This window comes from Gadus morhua, chromosome 1 (assembly GCF_902167405.1).
Source record: "Gadus morhua chromosome 1, gadMor3.0, whole genome shotgun sequence".
NCBI classification, from domain to species: Eukaryota; Metazoa; Chordata; class Actinopteri; order Gadiformes; family Gadidae; genus Gadus; species Gadus morhua.
In genome coordinates, this window is record NC_044048.1 from 16,930,159 (window position 1) to 16,949,875 (window position 19,717).

The window sequence follows — 19,717 nt, forward strand, 5'->3', positions numbered from 1 at the left end:
AAAATGGGCCCCGCAAGTAATTCCAAACATTTCTAAAACAGACCCTAGAAACACGATAGCGGCTCCCTCTCCGTGTGTGTGTGTGTGTGTGTGTGTGTGTGTGTGTGTGTGTGTGTGTGTGTGTGTGTGTGTGTGTGTGTGTGTGTGTGTGTGTGTGTGTGTGCGCGAGTGCATGCGTGTGCGCGAGCGTGTGTGTGCGCGAGTGTCGGTTGTTGCGCGTGTTTGTGTAGTAGGTCTATCATCCTCCTCCCTCGTGTTCTTTCTAAACCCATGTCAACTCAGCCACGCATCATTAACCACTTTTGTGTGTGCCGCTGTAGCTGCACGCTTCTCTCGTGTCCGTAATGAACACACACCAAATCCGACCCCAGTACAAAGCTCCCTGGCTGGCCGGCTGCCATTGAGAATACTACTAGACTAAAATACAGGTCGTTGTTACAACAACTGGTCGTTGTTCTAACTATTTGGTTAATTGATGTAGCCTTTAGTTTCAAAGGTCGGCCTACTATGTTCTCTCTTTGATTGTAGCATAATAATGTCAAATGTTGACATTTACATTTCTACTAATGTTATTGTGAAAAGGCCAATACATTTTCTATTTTTGCTCGTTAACAAGAAAATGAATTTGTACGAGGCCTACTGTCCTGTACTTTCTTCTGCGACGGCGTTGCTTCTTATAATAAAGCACATTTTATTTCCCATATTACACTCATTAGTACACAATTAACCTGCAACAGTCTGTCTCCTGTCTGTTTTTTGCACCATCATTTGTTCTGCAGGATGCACTTCTGAAGCAGGCAGATTTGTTTTGGTTGTGTTGCCGTTTCTGTGCAGAGTGTAGCTGATGTAGTGCTGCACATGTCACTGTGGACTCAGAGGGGTCGAGTGATTTGCGGATGACTGAACTCATGTCTTAAACAGGCTCAGAGCCCCCGGAGCACTGGGTACTGGCTGCACTGTGGGTATGAGTGTGTGTGTGTGTGTGTGTGTGTGTGTGTGTGTGTGTGTGTGTGTGTGTGTGTGTGTGTGTGTGTGTGTGTGTGTGTGTGTGTGTGTGTGTGTGTGTGTGTGTGTGTGTGTGTGTGTGTGTGTCTGTGTGGGGGGAGAGAGACTGTGTGTGTGTGTGTGTGTGTGTGTGTGTGTGTGTGTGTGGGCGGGGGGGGCTGGGTGCACAGACTGAACCCCCCTGAGACACATCCTCTCCTCCTCCGCTTCCCTAGGGGCTCAGAAGCCACGTCTACACAACACACAATTCACTGAGGGAGGGGGACGCAGGGAGAGGGAGGGAGGGAGGGAGAGAGAGGGGGAGAGGGCGAGAGATATGGATAAAGAGAGAGGGAAAGAGAGAGAGAGATAGAGAGGGAGCGAGGGAGAGAAAGAGAGAGGGATAGAGAGAGAGGGAGAGAAAGAGAGAGGGGGGAGAGGCGGAAAAAAGTTTGAGAGGAGAGAGACAGAAAGAGAGAGAAAGAAAATTAAGCTGAAAAGTAGGGGACCCAAAGCGAGAAAAGACAACGAATAAATGGAAGATAGATAGATCAGCAGCAAATGCTGATGAAAGAAGCAACGTGGAATGTGAGAGTGTGCTTTTCCACACCTCAAACCCCTCTGGTGTGATTCTCCCGCTCGTACGACTAATCACACCCGCATCGCGCCGCTCGCTCCTCTTTCATTAGCGCGCGACGCAGCCCTCCTGTGCAAATTAAACCACCGGGCCTGTTGAGCCGGCACTAGACGTGTGTATTGGGTGTGGGTGTGTATTGTGCGTGTATTGTGCTCTGTGACGCAGCCAAACGTCACCAGGATGATACCTATAGGACCACACACCAGCGTTATGTGTAGACTCATACATTATAGGGAGGGAGACGATGATGATGATGATGATGTTGGGGATTATGATTTTCACACCCAGTACTGTCAAGAGTGAAAAATGTTTCTGAATGCATAAATGAGATTCAGTGAAACTCATTCTTATTCAGAAGTTAATCCGCCCTGCATGGTTCATGTCTCATTCACAGCGTTGGCTTAAGGTAACGTACAAGTAGGATATACAGTATTCAATGGCTGTCTATGAGTATTTGGGTGTGTGTGGATGTTTTGATGTGTGTTATGACGTTAGGTTGTATTTTAACGAGCACGGTTATCAGGGTACACTGCAAAAAATGAATGTCACTCAACGTCTTTTTTTGCCTGAATAAACAAAGGTTTGATTGATGGATGTGTGTGTGTGTGTGTGTGTGTGTGTGTGCGTCTGTCTGTTTGTCTTTGTGCGTGTGTGGGGGGGGGGGGATTGAAGATGATACTTCAGCAGCCAAGAAGTGGTATGTTTGTCTCTCTGACAGCTGAGGTTGTTTGTACGTGTTGTTTGCTCTTTTCTGGGGCTGTTTTGCCTCACCAGATGCACTCTGTGTGCTTTCCTGGTTCTTTGCTCTCCAAATGTCCACGTGAATTAAGAACGTCACATGATGATGTCTCCGGCTGACGTGCAGAAAGAAGGCTCTTTGTGAGAAACCTTTGGTTTAGAAGGCCTCCAAGAACACACTTAGAAACGCACAAATTATGGTTTCCTGCATCAAAACCCAGACACACACACACACACACACACACACACACACACACACACACACACACACACACACACACACACACACACACACACACACACACACACACACACACACACACACACACACACACACACACACACACGCATCCAAAAAGCAAAGCTCAACCGTGGAGGTAAAAGGTGCCAACACGGTAATCTTTTTAAAACCTTCCGTAAACCTTCCCCCCCTTAATAAGAATGCTGCTGACACAAATAGGGATTTGTGTGTGTGTGTGTGTGTGTGTGTGTGTGTTCGTATGTGTATGTTCCTTTGTGCATGTCAGTCTGTATGTATGTGTGTGTGAGTGCTCGTGTGTGCGTGCCAGTGAGCCCGTGTGTGTTGCGTCTGTTACAGAGACACCATGTGGTGAAACAGGATCCTGCACAAGTGAGCGCAGAGACAGCTGAGGGAGTGAAGGCCCTTGTGCTGCTCCGTCTCCACGGCACCTGACTGAACGGAGTGGGCGGGCCAGTACTGGAACCCGGGTCCCTATCCCCTCGCAGCAGACAGGCGAGGCGTGAGGAAGACCAACAACAATAGACTGCACTGTCTCCGTCGGTGGTGATGTCATAGGCAAATCCCCCATCAACTGCCCCCCCCCCCCCCCTTTTATGCCTTTCATAATTGGCATTAAGAAATGTATGGTTGGTGTGGTGACAGGTGTAGGCTGTTTAAGTTATCAAAGTGAAGACTCAAACCACATGACAGTCGTAGGGAGAGGGTCATGTTACTGTCACCGGATGATCTGGAGGCAGAAACGTCTTGCATTGCAACGTCACTATAGGCTCCATTTTACTTTTCCCTCCCTCCCACCATACATAGAGACACAGTAAATATATAAACTAATCTAAAAAAAAGATACCAAAGCAAGTTTGGTTCCAAATTAGATTGGTTATTTCTAGTGTAAAATTTGGAAAATTGTAGAAGGCAAAGCGTGACATCTTTGTTGTAGGATTCTGGGATTTTATGGGGACATCAGAGGACATTGGACTGTTAAAGTTATCGTCGATTCATTTCCGCGAAATAGAGGAGAGAGAGGGGGGGGGGGGGGTAGAGAGAGAACGAGAGAGATTTAATCTATAGGCTAAAATGCCCCCCGGGGATGCAACAGGAAGTGGAGGAGTACCCCAGGTCGGGGGCCGTTGGGTCCGGTCACTGTTTGTTTGACTTTAATTTAGCGTGGGGAAGGTCAGAGACTATTGGAGAAACCAGGGAAGTAACATCGGATGATGAAATACAACAAGGTAGAGCAAGGCCGCCGGGACAAGGTTGAAATATGAGAAAGGAGAGAAAAGAGAGAGGAACAGACAGAGAAAGAGACAGACGGACCCAGAGGGGGGAGTAGAAGGGGCTGGTTGACTTCTTATTTCTCTGGGTGTGGGTGTGCATTGTGTGAAACGTGATCGCGTCCCCGAGTCTCTGGGACAGCTGGGAAGTCACTCCAGCCTTTCCCAGGCCTGAGCTCCTCCAGCTGGGAACACTCTGGGACGAGGCTGGGCCGGAGCCGGCAGCCTGGGACTGCTGCTGCACACTCAGCTGTGGGGTTAACCCTTCAGAGCACAGCAAGACGGCACACACCCACACCCACACACACACACACACACACACACACACACACACACACACACACACGTACATATGGATATATACATACACAGACAAAACCCACACAAGGCACATCTCTGGACTTTAAGTTACCTTTATTATTTTTTTTCTCGTTTTTATTCTTAACCAGTATGACTACCCCTTACACAAACCATATCTCTCCTGGAAAACAAACAACACTTTTCATAGCGGTATTTCAGCAGTAATACATACGAGACAAAAGACTTGTCTTTTTTTCCTTTTCAATTCTATTTTTCTTCTCACCCATTACAAAGTTATACGTCTGTTTTACAATTCTGTGTAAAGGTCCCATAACTGAAAAAAACATGCAAATGACATTTAGCTGTAATCATTATGTCACTAATCATAACGCACATTATTGATAAGAATACAGTACTGCATGACAATTCAAATAAATACAGGTGAAGTCGTTATTTCATATAAAAAGGTATCAAACTCTCAATTATGGAGCAATACTGAACACAATATGACAATATAAAGTTTGCACAGCTAATGTATTATCACAATGCTAGTGCTTCCAGCAAACAGAAAACTTTGAGGTCTTTCAAAATGTAAAACAGTATCAGAATTGCACTTTATCTTTTTACGTTTCTTTTTCCATATTTCAACTTTTAACGCCTCAACAAGCGAGCTTTGGCTATAATGGCACGGTTCAAGCTTGTTGATGCTAATTTAGTTTTCTGTTTCCTGAAAACATTAATGCTTAAAGATGATATAAAAAAGATCAATAATAATAAAAAAATACCACCATAATGAACGACGGAATGAAAAAATGCGCTCTCACATTTTCCTCCACAATACTATTGATATCACATTACCTTCACCATACATAGCTAGAGTTAGAGATGTTTCCAATAGCCAAACACATACATATCAGATGCATGGAGGGTGTTGTTCATTGGGATTTATTTGGGTTCCCAAAGTGTGAGAAAACCAATCAAAATAAAACATAACTATTTTTTTTCTCAATATACCCCTGAATGTATTGTATGGCCGACTGACCCACATGATTCCCTACAATTAATTTATTTTTATCGAGCCAATTTAAACTGTTTTTCGTTCTTGCAGATAGGGGTCGACCCTTCGCATTTATTGCTGCTCACAGTTACTTTGAACCCAACCCTTTAAAAATAAACATAAAATCCTAGTCTAAGATTCTCCCTTGAAACAATGAAAGGCACTACTGGTTGGAAACAAGAAACTAAACAAATCAGAAAACCGTATCACGTCCCTCGCGAGAGCCGTGGTCCAAACTAAGCCTTTCCCAATGACAAAAAATGTCCCTTTTCATATTCTTGATTCTGTTCAACCTAAACGGTGTACCATGATTTGGCACGATAAGCAAAGGGAGAATGGAACAATTCCAATTTGGAATTTTAATCGATGCACTTGTAGGGAATTCTGTTGGTCAGTGATCCACGTTCAGTGGAACGCCCTTCGGTAAGAAGCTGGGAAAAAAGCGTGTTTTTGTCACACAGTTTTTTTTTCCTTAAACACAACTCACCTTCTTTTGAATCAAGAGCGTTGTCAAGTTTCAGCGCAATTTTTCGAACTATTCCTAGGAATAATAAATACACGAAAAACCCCAGAATTTGATCACCCTGGACTTTTTCTATCAGAGATCATAGTAGAACAAACATAAAGGCTAACGGACAGTGTAAATATATAACCAAGGAAAAAATAAACGTTTTAGATGGTTACAATTCTCACAGACAAAGTCAATTAGTAGGTTGTGGTTTGTGGCGCCTTCCCATATGCAAGAGGCGTTTGCTCATCACAACGTAGAAGTCACATAGGCCTATGATCCTATATATAGCCTACTATGTGTAGATATGGGAAAAAACTCAAACCACTCCACTACGAATTTCTCTGGTTAATAATAGTATGACATTTTCCTATATAATGAAAGTGCACTGAATAATACAAATAATAAAAACTAAAATCCAACATTAAAGTAGAAAAAATAGTTGTCATTACATTGAGAAACAACCTGTTTTCCTTTGCCTTTAAATTGAGGGGTAATTATAATATTGAAGTCACTCATAAATTTCCCACGGAAAGTGTGAGCCTTGTACTTAGAAATCCTGGCTTCTTGCAGCAGCAATTAAATAAGTGAAGTTTAGCTTGATTCCCATCCATGTCATATTGCATAGCTTAAATGAGACAGCAATGGGGGGAATACAATTAGAAATCTAGCTTTTTGACTGTTTTCATCGTTTGGTTTTCGGCTGGTGTTGCCTTGATATCCTCAAGTCCAAATGATCTATGCTGTGCTAACCTTCGGCGAACCGATTCAGCAGTGAGAATCGACCTTGTGTCGGTACCTCCTCATCCGGGCAGAACTACTGCAATAACTGGAACAAATGAAGAAAGAAACAACACATCATTAAGGTGAGCATGCTTCCTCTTATGAGTATTAGTGAAAACTGTAGTTTAACAGGGAGGAGCTTGTCACCTCTTTCGAGAAAGAAGACACAGTGACTTCTCGTTAGTCATGGCAAACAGAAAGCATGATCCGAGTTAGTCACCCTGAGCCAGTGTTAAAATAAAGCTTATTATCGGATGCATAAAATGTGGGGCCGACTACAAGCGAGATCACCAAGCAGAAGCCGCTAAGAAGCCAGTGACTCGCTAGTACAACGTTCATTCACTTCCGGGGCAGTTGAAACATCACCCCGCAACCAAAGCAAAGGAGAAAGGCATCACCCAGTGTGACGTGCTGGTTAATAATCATAACAATAACAACAACGAATGAGTTGTGTATTTCACATGCATTTGACATCAATCAGAGATCTGACGATGTACCAGAACGACAACTCAGCAAAACATATTGACGAGTGGGCGGAGCATGTTAGCACAGAGGTAGGAGGAGCTTATTTAAATATTAAAGTGGCAGGTCGTTATGGCGACAGATAAGCTAGACGTTGAATTCAAACTGTATGAAACTATATCCATAACAGGTTATAATCTGAGTACATCCTGGGTTGTTGGGTCTAACTACCGCTCAGTGGTTCCACAGAGCATATACTAGCATTTAGGGGTAACATTTGGACTCCATGTCCCTTGGAAAGTAATTAGTTGATTCAAGGCTAACTCAATGACCATGATCAAGACCAGATTCCTGGTTATCTGTGCTAGCATGTTTAGTTTCTTATGCTAGCTTTCTTCACTAGCCTCCTTCTCTAGCTCCCTGCTCCCGGAGCTCCTCGGAAAGTTTTCATCCCTCCGCTTTCAAGAAATATTTACGCAAAAGAAAAAGAAACCCAATATGTCACTCTTAAAAGTTCATTAAAATGAATAACTCAATTAGAAAAGAGTGAGTGAACATGGACCTCCAGAGGAACTTCTCTTCCCCTTAGCCTTTCACTCTGTATGGTGGAATAGCTGTGTCCGTCTCTACACTGCGTGCCTGTTACCTATGGATATGCTCTTAAGCAGGGTTGGCGCCTTACGTTTTCTGCAATAGAAACAAGCTCCCTCCCTATGTCCCTGAGAGGAATACTGCAGAGCGATCCTGCAAGATCCTAACCTGAACGCGGTCGTATCAAGAATATAATTGGGGATTTATTCGTACTCGGTATAGTTAGAAAAAAGCAAACACTTTGATTCATCTTGCAGGATCTCCGTACATCAACCCTGCTTTTTCGCACCATAAAGCCTATGTGTTTATGATCCACAAGCAGTACTTTGAATTATCTATACAAGCCCCACTCGTATTGGTTCTTTGTATATGCGCAAGGGTTTAAAGCTATTTTAGATACTAAGACAGTACATAGGGTTATCCTCACACACCCAGAAACAAAGGGACCCCTCTTTGTGAAAATATATACAAACAAGGGTCACAATGCTGAAGATTATGAGACACACACACACACACACACACACACACACACACACACATACACACACACACACACACACATACACACACACACACACACACACAAGCAAGATGCATGCAATGCGTGTGCGTGAGGACGTTACCTGACATAAAAGATTCCCCACAATCCCTCTTTTTTTAGTTAAAGGGTGAGTGGCGATGTGTGGTGAACAAGCGTCTGACAATCTGTAAAAAGAGTCATATGGGGGCGAACAAGTGACAAGACAAAGGTTAGAGACACCAGGCGTGTGTGTTTTCAAACCACATCAACACACACATGATATCAGAGCTTTAAGGTCAGCTTCCAAGGCTAATGGGGAGAAGGGACGGTGTATTACATCATCAGGTGGACAGGGCGTTACATAAATGTAGATAAATATATATTTCAGGTGATTCGGGTCGGCAGGCACTTTGACTCGTGTCAAACTGACGATGGTCGGTTTTTTCCCCCCCGATAGCAGATTTAGGATCCAAAATCGTTTGGATTTGTGCTCTTTTAGGATTTGCATTTCATTAAATTTGTGTAAAGAAAACAAAACAAAAAAACCTGCATTTTCAATAAAAACTTGTTTCATCTGTTTCACAGCAATCCAGATATCGTCTATATCGCGACTAGGGAACCTGGGGGACCTCTGACCAAGCGCACTTGAATTTAGCTATGGAGACCGATTCGTCAGAAGCCATAGTCCAGGCAGGGAGAAGCCTGCCTGGGTTCCAACCGACAACCGAATAACCTGTCTGTTCTTTACAATGTAGAGCCCTGTAGCACATGGGTTTAGATCACACGTCTGAACACAGATACACTGTTGGAAAAATAAAAAAATAAAAAGCTTATGAGCATTTCAGCTGCAAAGCCATGCAATTTCTAGTACTGATCATCATCACTACCAAATTGGTGTACAAGCATATTAAAAACAATCCCGTAATTACAAAATAAAATATAAAAACTATATGTGGTCACAGGTGCTCCTTCTCATCCGGTCCACTGAAGCAATTCGTCAGCTTACCCACTTGTGACTTTGAATTTCGGTCGAGAATGCTCCCAGGGCCAGGGCTTGCCGTCGGAGATTGCATATTTTTCCTTTATTTATTTTTTGTTCATGTAAACATTAATCAGTGACCTGATTGGACAGTGGGTTGCCGGGGCAACAGGCGGGTCCTGGGGATTGGCCAGGACACCGAGAAGGTAACGGGGGGTCGTTTCATCAAGGAGCACCCTCGCCAGCAGACAAGCCTATGGGTAGAAGACGTCACACTCTGAACCAAGGCCGAGAGCGTGACGCCCCCTTCACATATCCCCCGCCCCCCCCCCACAGCCTTGACCGCATGACAGTGACCCGGCGGTACAGGGAGGGGGCTCGGAAGACACCTACGCACAAAGCGGGCCACCGTTTTACACCCTACGCACGGGCACCAGGACGGTGGCGAAGTATAGACACCCAATAATATCCACAAAAACCATCCCGACTACGACCACAGGGGGGCACACTCCTTATATACCACACACCGAAATGTGTACCGCCCCCCGCCCCGTCCGACACCTAGCACACACACTGTACACACACCTGCATTCCCCCTGTAGCGGATACACCAACAGGCAACGAGCAGCCGGTAAGCACTGGGAGGCTAGACACGCCCAGAGGGGCGGACGAACAAGCAAGCGAGTGGGGCTTTTATTCACTAAAGCCAGGGGGGAGGGAGGTGACCCCCTCCCCCCCTCTGTACACAGCGGTCCCGTTGAGGGGGGTCCTATCAGACACCCGGTCTCCCAGTCCTCAGTCGCAGTAGATCTTGTACTTCTCACTGCAGAAGACCACGGGGCCTCCCATGATGCCGTTGGGCAGGACGTTGCTGATCTATGGGCGGCCAGAGCCGGCGCAGGTAAGGCTCAGGTGAGGCTCTGACTTACACCTCTGGGGCGTGGCGGCGGCGGCGGCAGCGGCTGCCGCCCGCCCGCGGCCCTTGGCCCGGCTGGCGGCGCCCCCGCGGCGGGTCTGCTCGTGGTCGAACTCCAGGTCCTCCAGCCGCTGCGTGAGCGCCAGCTTCTGCTGGATGGCCATACGCAGCAGGGAGTTGAGGGTCTTCTTCTCGTCCTCGGCCGCCAACAGCTGCCGCTGCATGGCGTCCAGCTGCGTGACGTACTCGTCAAAGCTGCAGGAGGGCAGAACGAATAGAAGGGTTGGTTTATTAGAAGATTTACGTTTTTTCTTTACTTCCTATAATCAGCAGGGGGCAGTAGCAGCTTCCATAATCAAATTAAACAGCGATGATGAATTAAGATGAAACGGGAAGTCCCTAATTAGGAATTCAGATTTAAAAATCACAATTGTCAACTTGTTATTTGATGCATTTATTCAATTGTGACATTAACAAAAGTATTATGAAAAGATGTAGCATTTGTATCACGACCTTTCACCTAGTTGGGCAGTATCCCCAACCACCACTAGGTGGAGCCCTACACCCAAACAAAAACGACCTGGATACCTCACCTAACCTCCTATCATTATATTATCTTCCGTTATCAGCATTTTTCAAACCATTAAGTAGTTAGTATTTCAGGTATCAATCAAATACAATGACAATATTAACTTGCCAATATGCATAAATGCAGAAACTGCTAAAATACTGTTATATTTATTTTCACCCTCATTGGAGGAGCTGCTAGGGGTGGAAGTCATGGGGGTATTGAAACATTCATGAGGTGAGACGTTAAAGTACGCCATTTTAGAGGTTATCTGAATGCCAGGAGAAGGCGTGTGTACCTGGAGGCCCTTAATAATAGATCACAGACACAAAAGCATGAACGCATTAACCTACAGGGTCTCCATGGAGATTCCCTTCCTCCGGATCCTAGAGACCAAACAGGAGGACGGGGAGGAAGAGGAGGAAGCGATGGAGAGACTCGATAAGTGAAGATGAGTTGGAGAATGGAAAGTCCATGACTGAAGGCTAGAGCTCCAATTTTGGGAAGATACGTTAGCAAGATTGATAGCCTTTATATAGTAATATCAGTCTGAAGCATGCCATTCCATTAGAGTCATTGTCTGCCGTTTTGGAAAAAAGCCCCCAGCGATGAATTATGGCCTCATCACACCCTTGTCTCCCTTTGCCCTTCAGTGTGAGAGTGTTGGACACGTGTGTTTCGAAGCGTTGACAGGTGTATAAACTGGGTCATCTGCCGGAATATGAAGGCACATCTGTCTCGCTCTCCCCATGCCCCCTGCTCATCTCCATGAGCTCCGTCCTTTTCTCCCTCACCAGCAGATTCTTGCGTTCCCTCTTCAACCACCTTCCTAATTTCTGTATCTCTCGATCTCCGCCTCGTCTTTTTCTCACTGCATTTCCTGGTCGCTCTCCCTCCTCTCTCCATCCCTTTCTCACTGTGGTTAACGGGTTTCTCTCTCTCGCTGTCTCCCTCCCTCTCCATTATCCGTTGTGTTGGGCTGCTGACCGGACCGTTTGAAGGGGCGTTCAAGACAGGACCGCCACACCTCAGTAGAGGGAGCGGCAGGCCCCTCAACCTTGTTTACAAGCGGTATACAACGCTGTAGGCTCATGTCATTTAGCCTCTGTTTAACATGTTTTCTTTAGAAAAAATACCACTCGCCCTGAAGTATTGCTAGTAAAAGAGTACATTTACTCTGTGTGGGTTCACTCACTGTGCCTGAAGCTATTGGAGATGTACTCACAAGCCTCGCTCAAAAAACCTACACAGCAACACAGCGTTTGTGTGTTCTCCAGTTTTATTCCCTTATCTTCTAATACTCACATCCACACTTCTGATTGGTCAACTCAAAAGGTCACAATGTTTTGTTTTGGCTGGAGCCCATTGGCTGGCCTCCACCGGCCAATGGGCTCCAGCCAAAGCAAAACATTGACACTGTTGTTTTGTTCTGAGCATGTAGAGGGGGTAGGGTGGAGGGGGTAGGATGGAGGGGTGGTGGGTGGTGCTCTCTGAACTCGTAACCTCAGCCGACTAGCCCAGGGCGAACGCACACCTTGCCCCCTCGCCTTGTGTCCGAGGGTTTGATTCCCAGTGGGACACACAGCTGGACAATGAGGATCAGTGCTGCTTCATTATACCCAGTGTGGGGCGGCGGGCTCTCCCTGTGAGGAGCAGCAGCACTTAATGAGGGAGGGGACGGCCGGCGGGGGGCCGCAGGGAGGGTCTGGGAGCTTTTTCCCGGGAAAGAAAATCAGGGTCTCTGTTGTCGGAATGAGCTGAACACAATGGAGGCCTTTCTTAGGGCCGGCTGGACGAGGGGGGTGGGTGTGTTGTGTGTGTGTGTGTGTGTGTGTGTGTGTGTGTGTGTGTGTGTGTGTGTGTGTGTGTGTGTGTGTGTGTGTGTGTGGTGTGTGTGTGTGTGTGTGTGTGTGTGTCTCACGGATGAACACTTGCCACATTCAAAACATTGAATCCCTCGAGGCTGGTTTACATTTTAGTCTGACGTCAGGCGATAGGCTTTCTACCGTAAAACAAAGCTGTGCATGTACCAACCACTCCACACACACATAGACACACACCAACAAACACACGTATAAGTCACTTACCACACTCATGTGTAAATAGCAGTAGCATAAATATGCGTTTAATTATGCTTAAATATGTGTTGCGTGTCAAAATGTTGCCCTTACACAACCCCCCCACAGAAACACACCCCCATCCCCCAAACCAGCTTTTCAGACACTTCTGTTGTCTGCTCCTCATTGGTCATGGATGGTGGGCCATCATAAAGATTGTGTGTGTGTGTTTATGTTTGTGTGTGTGTGTGTGTGTGTCTGTTTGTGTATGCGTTGGATGTGTACGAGTGTGCGGTCAACCAAAATACAAACCAGTCGTAGATATAATGAGTGCGTGTGTTAGAGGAACTCGATTTGGTTCACTCTCTGACCAAGAAGAAAGAGCAGGAACGTGTTGAGGCATATCGCTGGAATGTAAGGGGGTCGGAGATTTTCTTTCAATATTCATTCGGTATCTCACTATGGGACACGCCCCTCGCGCTGTCCCCCAGAAGCAATTTTACACTACGCCAGTCGTGACTGGCCAACAGACGTGACGTCTGCCTGCAGAGGAGGGGCTCCCTCCTACTACATAAGCCCCGTCGTCACGTCATCTCTTCAGTCTTTAACCTCTTCTCGCTCCTAGAAGCACCTCGCAGACAGAAGTCGTAGACGGACTAGCACACTGTTCACTGAGCGAGCTAACCCCTCGGTCACCGAACGCTAGCCTATCGCTACCTCTGACCTCTGTGAGACTGAAGAAGTAAGCTAGTCTGTCACCAAACAGTAGCCTCTGCTAGTATCCATACTAGCTGCTAGCATCTACACTAGCTACACCCGTGTCCCGGCTGACCTGTCACCAAACAGCAGCCGGCATAAACGGAAGGCGAGAACATGCAGTCAGAGGTTGAACCTACCCTAACCGAGGGCTCGGGGAAGCCTCCGACAAAGTTCTGCGCGTGCGGGAACAAAATGTCGGGAGCGGATAGCCACACCGCCTGCATTCGCTGCCTTGGGCTGGAACATGCCAAGGCTGCCCTTGCATTCCCGCCTACCTGCGAGCATTGCGCACGGTTTTCAAATAAAACCCGCAAACGCCGGCTGACTAAGCAGGCGAAGCTCAGCACAGATGATCCGGTAATGGGGGTAACCGACCCGCCACTACCGGAGCTAGCGGGAGGTTCCCGGGGGATCTCCGCCCCACTGGGAACCAGCTGGGGATCGGAGGTGGACCTCACCGACGCTTCCCAGCCGCTGGAGTTGACTCAGCCCGACGCTTTCGAGGCTAGCCTGCTGGAAGGGCCAGACGAAGCCGAGGGCGATCACTCCGAGTCGGGGGGGGAATCCATTAGCCTCGGCTCTGACGAGGATGATGATTCCTTTTCCCCCCGCACCGCGTCGCCTATGGTGGTGGGCGGTGCGTGCACCCCCTCCCCGAGCATGGACCTACACGAGGCCTGCAAGAGGGCGGCTGCGCGGCTAAACATCGAGTGGCCGGAGGCCCCGGTGGAGACCGCCACATCTCGCTACGAGGGCAAGCGACTCCCGAAGGCGAAGGCTTCAACCAGCCTGCTACTTCCGGCCTTTCCCGAGTGCCTGGAGGAAGCGACCCGGTCTTGGGGCAAGCCTCTCTCAGCCAAGATCCCCGTCCAGGGTGGATCGGGGTTGGATTGGGCCGGTATGGAGGAAAAGGGGTTCTCCCATCTTCCTCCGGTTGAACCACTGCTGGCGTCGCACCTCCACCCCACGCAGAAGTCCGCCATGACTTCAGCGAGCCCTACACTGCCGTCCAGAGCCGACTCCTTCCAGTCATCAATGACCGAGAAGGGCTACAAGGCGATGGCGACGACGGTGAAGGCGCTCAACGCGTCGTCGCTGCTGCTGGCCTACCAGGCTGAGCTCGAGCTCGACATGTCCTCGTCACCCACCCCAGCCCTTTGGGATGAACTGTGCGTGGTGACGGACCTGTGCCTGCGCCTTCACAGGAGCGCTGTCCAGGCGTCCGGAAGGGCCATGGCGCTGATGGTCGCTCAGGAGAGGGCGAGGTGGCTGAACCTCTCCAGTCTCTCTCTGAGGGAGAAAACCCAACTCCTAGACGTGCCTGTGGACCCGAAAGGCCTGTTTGGCCCGGCGTATGATGTCATGCTGAAACGCTGGGAGGAAAAAAAGAGGGAGGGTGAGGCGCTGCGACTGTGTCTTCCCAGAAGAGCGCCTTTCCCCGCCAACGCACCCGGCCGGGTGTTCACCCAGCCCCGCGCTCCTCCGCCGGCCTACCGCGGCCAGAAGCGTCAGCCCCACCCAACCCACGGGGCCGGCCGGGGCCAGAACAAGGCGCCGGAGCACAGTGGCGCGTGGGCGAGGAAGCCACCCGCGCCCGGGGTGGCGCCAGGTGGCCGTGCAGCCCCTTCGGCTACTCAGGGGGCCGGGAAGAAACGGCGCGCTACCTGAGGCGCTGCGACCAGGGGGGTGTGGCAGGCCCGGCCAGACGCCGTCGCCGTCCCCCCTAGGTGTTCTGTTCCAAACCCAGTTCCAAGAAGGGTTACAGAGGGCATGTTCCAAGCCCTGCAAAAGGCGTGCAGAAGGCCATACAGCCTTCACAGTTCACGACGCGAAGGAGAGAAGGGTCGGACCTGCAGAGAGCTCGGTGGAGCCGCAGCAGTGTCTCGCAGACACATGCATGTGTACAAGCACACACCAGTGCCCAACATCTCACATGTGTCCCCCTTCCCCAAATCATTATTCATTAAAAATGTTTGCCAGCGCGCATCCAGGCTCCGAGCCGAGGGCGCAGCTGCTTGTGAAAACAAAAAAAATGAAAAAAATGATAAACATAAAAAAGGAACAGAACGTAATAAGACGGTGCCTGGTGGGCGTGCGCTCCGGTGCGCAACCCACCACGCCCGTTCGGGCCGGCACGACAGCGGAACCAGCGACGCTGGGACCGCTGGCTGGCCGGGCTCAACAGTGGCGGGCATGTGGTGCGTCGGATTGGGTTATAAAAACTGTAACCGCCGGCTACAGGCTCCAATTTGCGTCCACTCCTCCCCGTTTCAACGGGATACTGCAGTCGCAGGCCCGTGGAGAGAATGCTCAGGTTCTACAGGAGGAAATCACCTCTCTAAGAAACAAAAGGGCAATTCGGGTAGTGCCACCGGAGAAAAACCAAAGCGGTTTTTACTCGAGGTACTTTCTAGTCCCGAAGAAGGGAGGGGGCCTCCGGCCGATATTAGATTTACGCGCTCTGAACAGATACATGAGACAGTACAGTTTCAGGATGCTGACACACGCCGCTCTCATACGCTTCGTGCGCCCGGGAGGCTGGTTCACAAGCATAGATCTGAGGGACGCTTATTTCCATATCGCCATTTATCCCCCTCACAGGAAATATCTCAGGTTCGCCTTCCAGGGCGTAACGTACGAGTATTTGGTTCTCCCGTTCGGCCTTTCGTTAAGTCCACGGGTGTTTGTGAAATGCACGGAGGCTGCCATCGCGCCCCTCAGGTTGAAGGGAATGCGTTTGGCAACATACATAGACGACTGGCTTCTAGCCACACAGTCGCCCCAGGAGGCTCAGGCGCAGACCAGCGTGCTCATATCGCACCTAGTGTCCCTGGGTTTCACAATAAACGTGAAAAAGAGTGTTTTGGTCCCTACTCAAAGCATAACGTTCATAGGCTTGTGCCTCGATTCAGTGACGTTCAAAGCACGTCTATCCGCGGAGAGAGTGGAAGCCTTTCAGGCTTGTCTGGCACTTTTTCGCAGGGGGACGATGTTGACGTTCAGAACGTGCCTCAGACTATTGGGTCTGATGGCGTCGGCGCTGGTAGTAGTCCCACTTGGCCGCCTCCATATGAGGCCGGTTCAGCGATGGGTTGCATCACTCAGACTGAACCCGACGTGCCATGGCCATCGCCGGGTTTTGATCTCCATGGCGTGCGTCTCGGCGCTGCGCCCTTGGGGACGCGCGTACTTTCTGACTACAGGCGTTACCATGGGAACTGTCCTGGCGAGGAAGGTCCTTTCAACGGATGCCTCTCGGGCGGGCTGGGGAGCCGTATACGAGGGCAGATCAGTAAATGGCACTTGGAGCTCACATATGCAGTTTGTTCACATAAACTGCCTGGAACTTCAGGCGGTGTCACTGGCGCTGAAACATTTTCTTCCCTTTCTGAGAGGGCAACATGTTCTAGTCAGGACGGACAACACCACGGTGGTGGCGTATATAAACCGTCAGGGGGGGCTGCGCTCCCCTCAAATGCACACGTTGGCACACAGACTGACCATTTGGGGCAACGCCCACCTATTGTCGCTGAGAGCAACACACGTGCCGGGCGCGCGGAACTGGGGAGCAGATTTAATGTCCAGGGGCGACCCTTGCTACAAGGACTGGAAACTCCACGTCGTGGTCGTGAACCAGATATGGGAGAAATACGGTCGAGCAGAGGTCGATCTCTTTGCATCAGAGGAGAACACTCAGTGCCCTCTGTTCTATTCCCTAACCGGTCGGAGCGCCCCAATGGGGCTGGATGCTTTGGCATACGAGTGGCCGCGCGTCCTCCTGTACGCTTTCCCCCCATTAGAACTGATCATTCCTACTCTCGCCAGGGTGCGAGAGAAGGGTCATGCGCTGATCCTTATAGCCCCCCGTTGGCCGGGGAAATATTGGTTGGCGGAAATAGTCCAGTTGCTGTGCGGCCAGCCTTGGCCTCTGCCTTTACGAAGGGACCTCCTGACGCAAGCGCATGGGGAAATCTTCCATCCTCATCCGGAGCGCATGGCTCTATGGGCCTGGCCCGTGAAAGGATGAACCTAACGACGGCTGGACTCCCATTGAATGTCATTACGACTATCCAGGGCGCCAGGGCTTCCTCCACGCGTAGCGCATATGAAGGGAAATGGCGTGCGTTCGAGGATTGGTGCGCGAAAGCTGGGGAAATAGCTTTCCAGAGTCCCGTGCCTGTTATTCTGACATTTCTACAGGATTTGCTGGATAAAGGCCGGGCTTTCTCCACTGTCAAAGTGTACTTGGCCGCTATATCGGCTTGTCACATAGGTTTTGGGGACAAATCGGCAGGTCAGCACCCTATCGTTTGCCGGTTTATGAAAGGTGCACGCCGTCTTCGGCCGGTGTTGCGGAGCTTGGCTGCTCCTTGGGATTTATCTACGGTGCTTGATGCACTGTCACGCCCACCGTTTGAGCCCTTACAACAGGTAGAGCTTAAGACGCTCTCGTTTAAGACGGCTTTGTTGCTCGCGTTGGCCTCGGCTAAACGCACTAGTGACATCCATGCGCTGTCGGTTAGCCCGACGTGTATGCAGTTTTTGCGGGGGAACTCAAAGGTTCTATTAAAGCCGAACCCTGCGTTTGTTCCCAAGGTATTCGACTCTGCGTTGTCATCAGAGTTCCCGTTGTCCGGTAATTACCGGTCTTTGACCGGAAAAAAATGAGGAGGACCGAAAATTCTAAACGTCTCCGGTCAGAATGACCGATTGGAAATAAGGCCCCGTCCACACGGAGCCAAAACGGGCGAAAACGACCCGGTCTCGTTTTATGCAGAACATTCAAGGCGCTGGTTCTCCACAGAAAAAAGTGGATCGCATCAACCCTGCGCGCATACAGCATGCGCGCTGTATACAAACATTCAGTCACGAGGAGATTCAACCTTTTAAATTGAGCAGAAATATTTTTGAATGTGTTCATTTGAATTGTGTTTAAATATGCTGCAGTGGTCATTTGTTTAGCCAATTCATGTAAAACAATGAGTGTTTTGATTGTAGCGTAGCCTGTGTGATAAAATAAATACGTTGTTACATTTCGTGCACTCGCTCAAATTGATCGCTATAGACTACCGTAGGTTTATGAACTAAACGGCGGCAAGCTAGGGAAAGCCGGCGGCAAGCTTTGCGGAGTACCGGTATTTAAAAACCATGGCGAATCAAAATATGATCACACACTTCTTCTTCTTTATATAGCCTGCCTATCAATTTTTTTAAGTGCAATAAACACGGATAATATCAGACCGATTTTTTTCCAATTTGACCGGTAAAACGAAACCTTCCCAGTCACATGACCGGCACCAATTTCTTCTAGCGGAAACACTGGTTGTCATACCGCCCTATTGAGCTGTTGGCTTTCCATTCTCCCCCTTTCTCCTCCAAGGAGCAGGAGCGGCTGAATGCGCTCTGCCCGGTGCGGGCTTTACGCGTCTATGTTGATAGGACGGCTGGATTCAGGAAATCGGAGCAGCTGTTTGTATCATGTGCTACGTCACATCTGGGGAAGCCTCTCTCGAAGCAGCGTTTATCACACTGGATCGTGGGGGCTATAGCCATGGCTTATAGTAGCGTGGGTTTGGAACCCCCTATCGGCCTGCGCGCACATTCGACTCGCGGCATGTCCGCATCCTGGGCACTGTTTCAGGGGGTCTCAGTGGAAGAGATATGTGCGGCTGCCAGCTGGGCGACGCCTCACACTTTCGCTAGATTCTACAGGTTGGATGTTACTGCGCCTAATCTGTCTCACACAGTCTTGAGCGTTGGATCGGTGAACATGCCTGTTTGATGGGTTTGCACTGGTACTTCTTTGGCAATACGGGAGTTACTATATCCCATAGTGAGATACCGAATGAATATTGAAAGAAAACTTAGGGTTAAGAAATTAACCAAGGTTTTCTGATATATGAGTGAGGTATCTCACCAGACCACCCTCCTTGCCCGGAGCGAGGAAGAGGTGTTTTGCCTAGACTGAAGAGATGACGTGACGACGGGGCTTATGTAGTAGGAGGGAGCCCCTCCTCTGCAGGCAGACGTCACGTCTGTTGGCCAGTCACGACTGGCGTAGTGTAAAATTGCTTCTGGGGGACAGCGCGAGGGGCGTGTCCCATAGTGAGATACCTCACTCATATATCAGAAAACCTTGGTTAATTTCTTAACCCTAAGTTATACTGTCGAACATGACACCAGTACAGCACAGACTGCTGCTGGAAAAACATACGCCTTTGTGCAACCTCCCGCACACACCCACACCCACACAGCAATAGCATAAGCTAACTCAAGATAACATACATGGCTACGTGTTGATCCAAGTGGATTACACATTGTGATTAAA

The 19,717-nt window shown here is 49.1% G+C and overlaps 1 long non-coding RNA gene and 1 pseudogene across 1 annotated transcript; both read right to left on the minus strand.

Annotated features, from left to right (window-relative positions):
* Positions 1-4,327: 4,327 nt before the first annotated feature.
* On the minus strand, positions 4,328-8,526 carry LOC115542924 (uncharacterized). Its single transcript, XR_003976633.1, has 2 exons — positions 8,214-8,526; positions 4,328-6,583 (listed from the first exon to the last, which is right to left on the minus strand). It is a non-coding gene; the product is annotated as an uncharacterized LOC115542924 (long non-coding RNA).
* A 32-nt stretch (positions 8,527-8,558) lies between these two features.
* Positions 8,559-19,717, minus strand: part of LOC115540390 (protein bicaudal D homolog 2-like) — a 33,471-nt pseudogene continuing 22,312 nt past the window's right edge.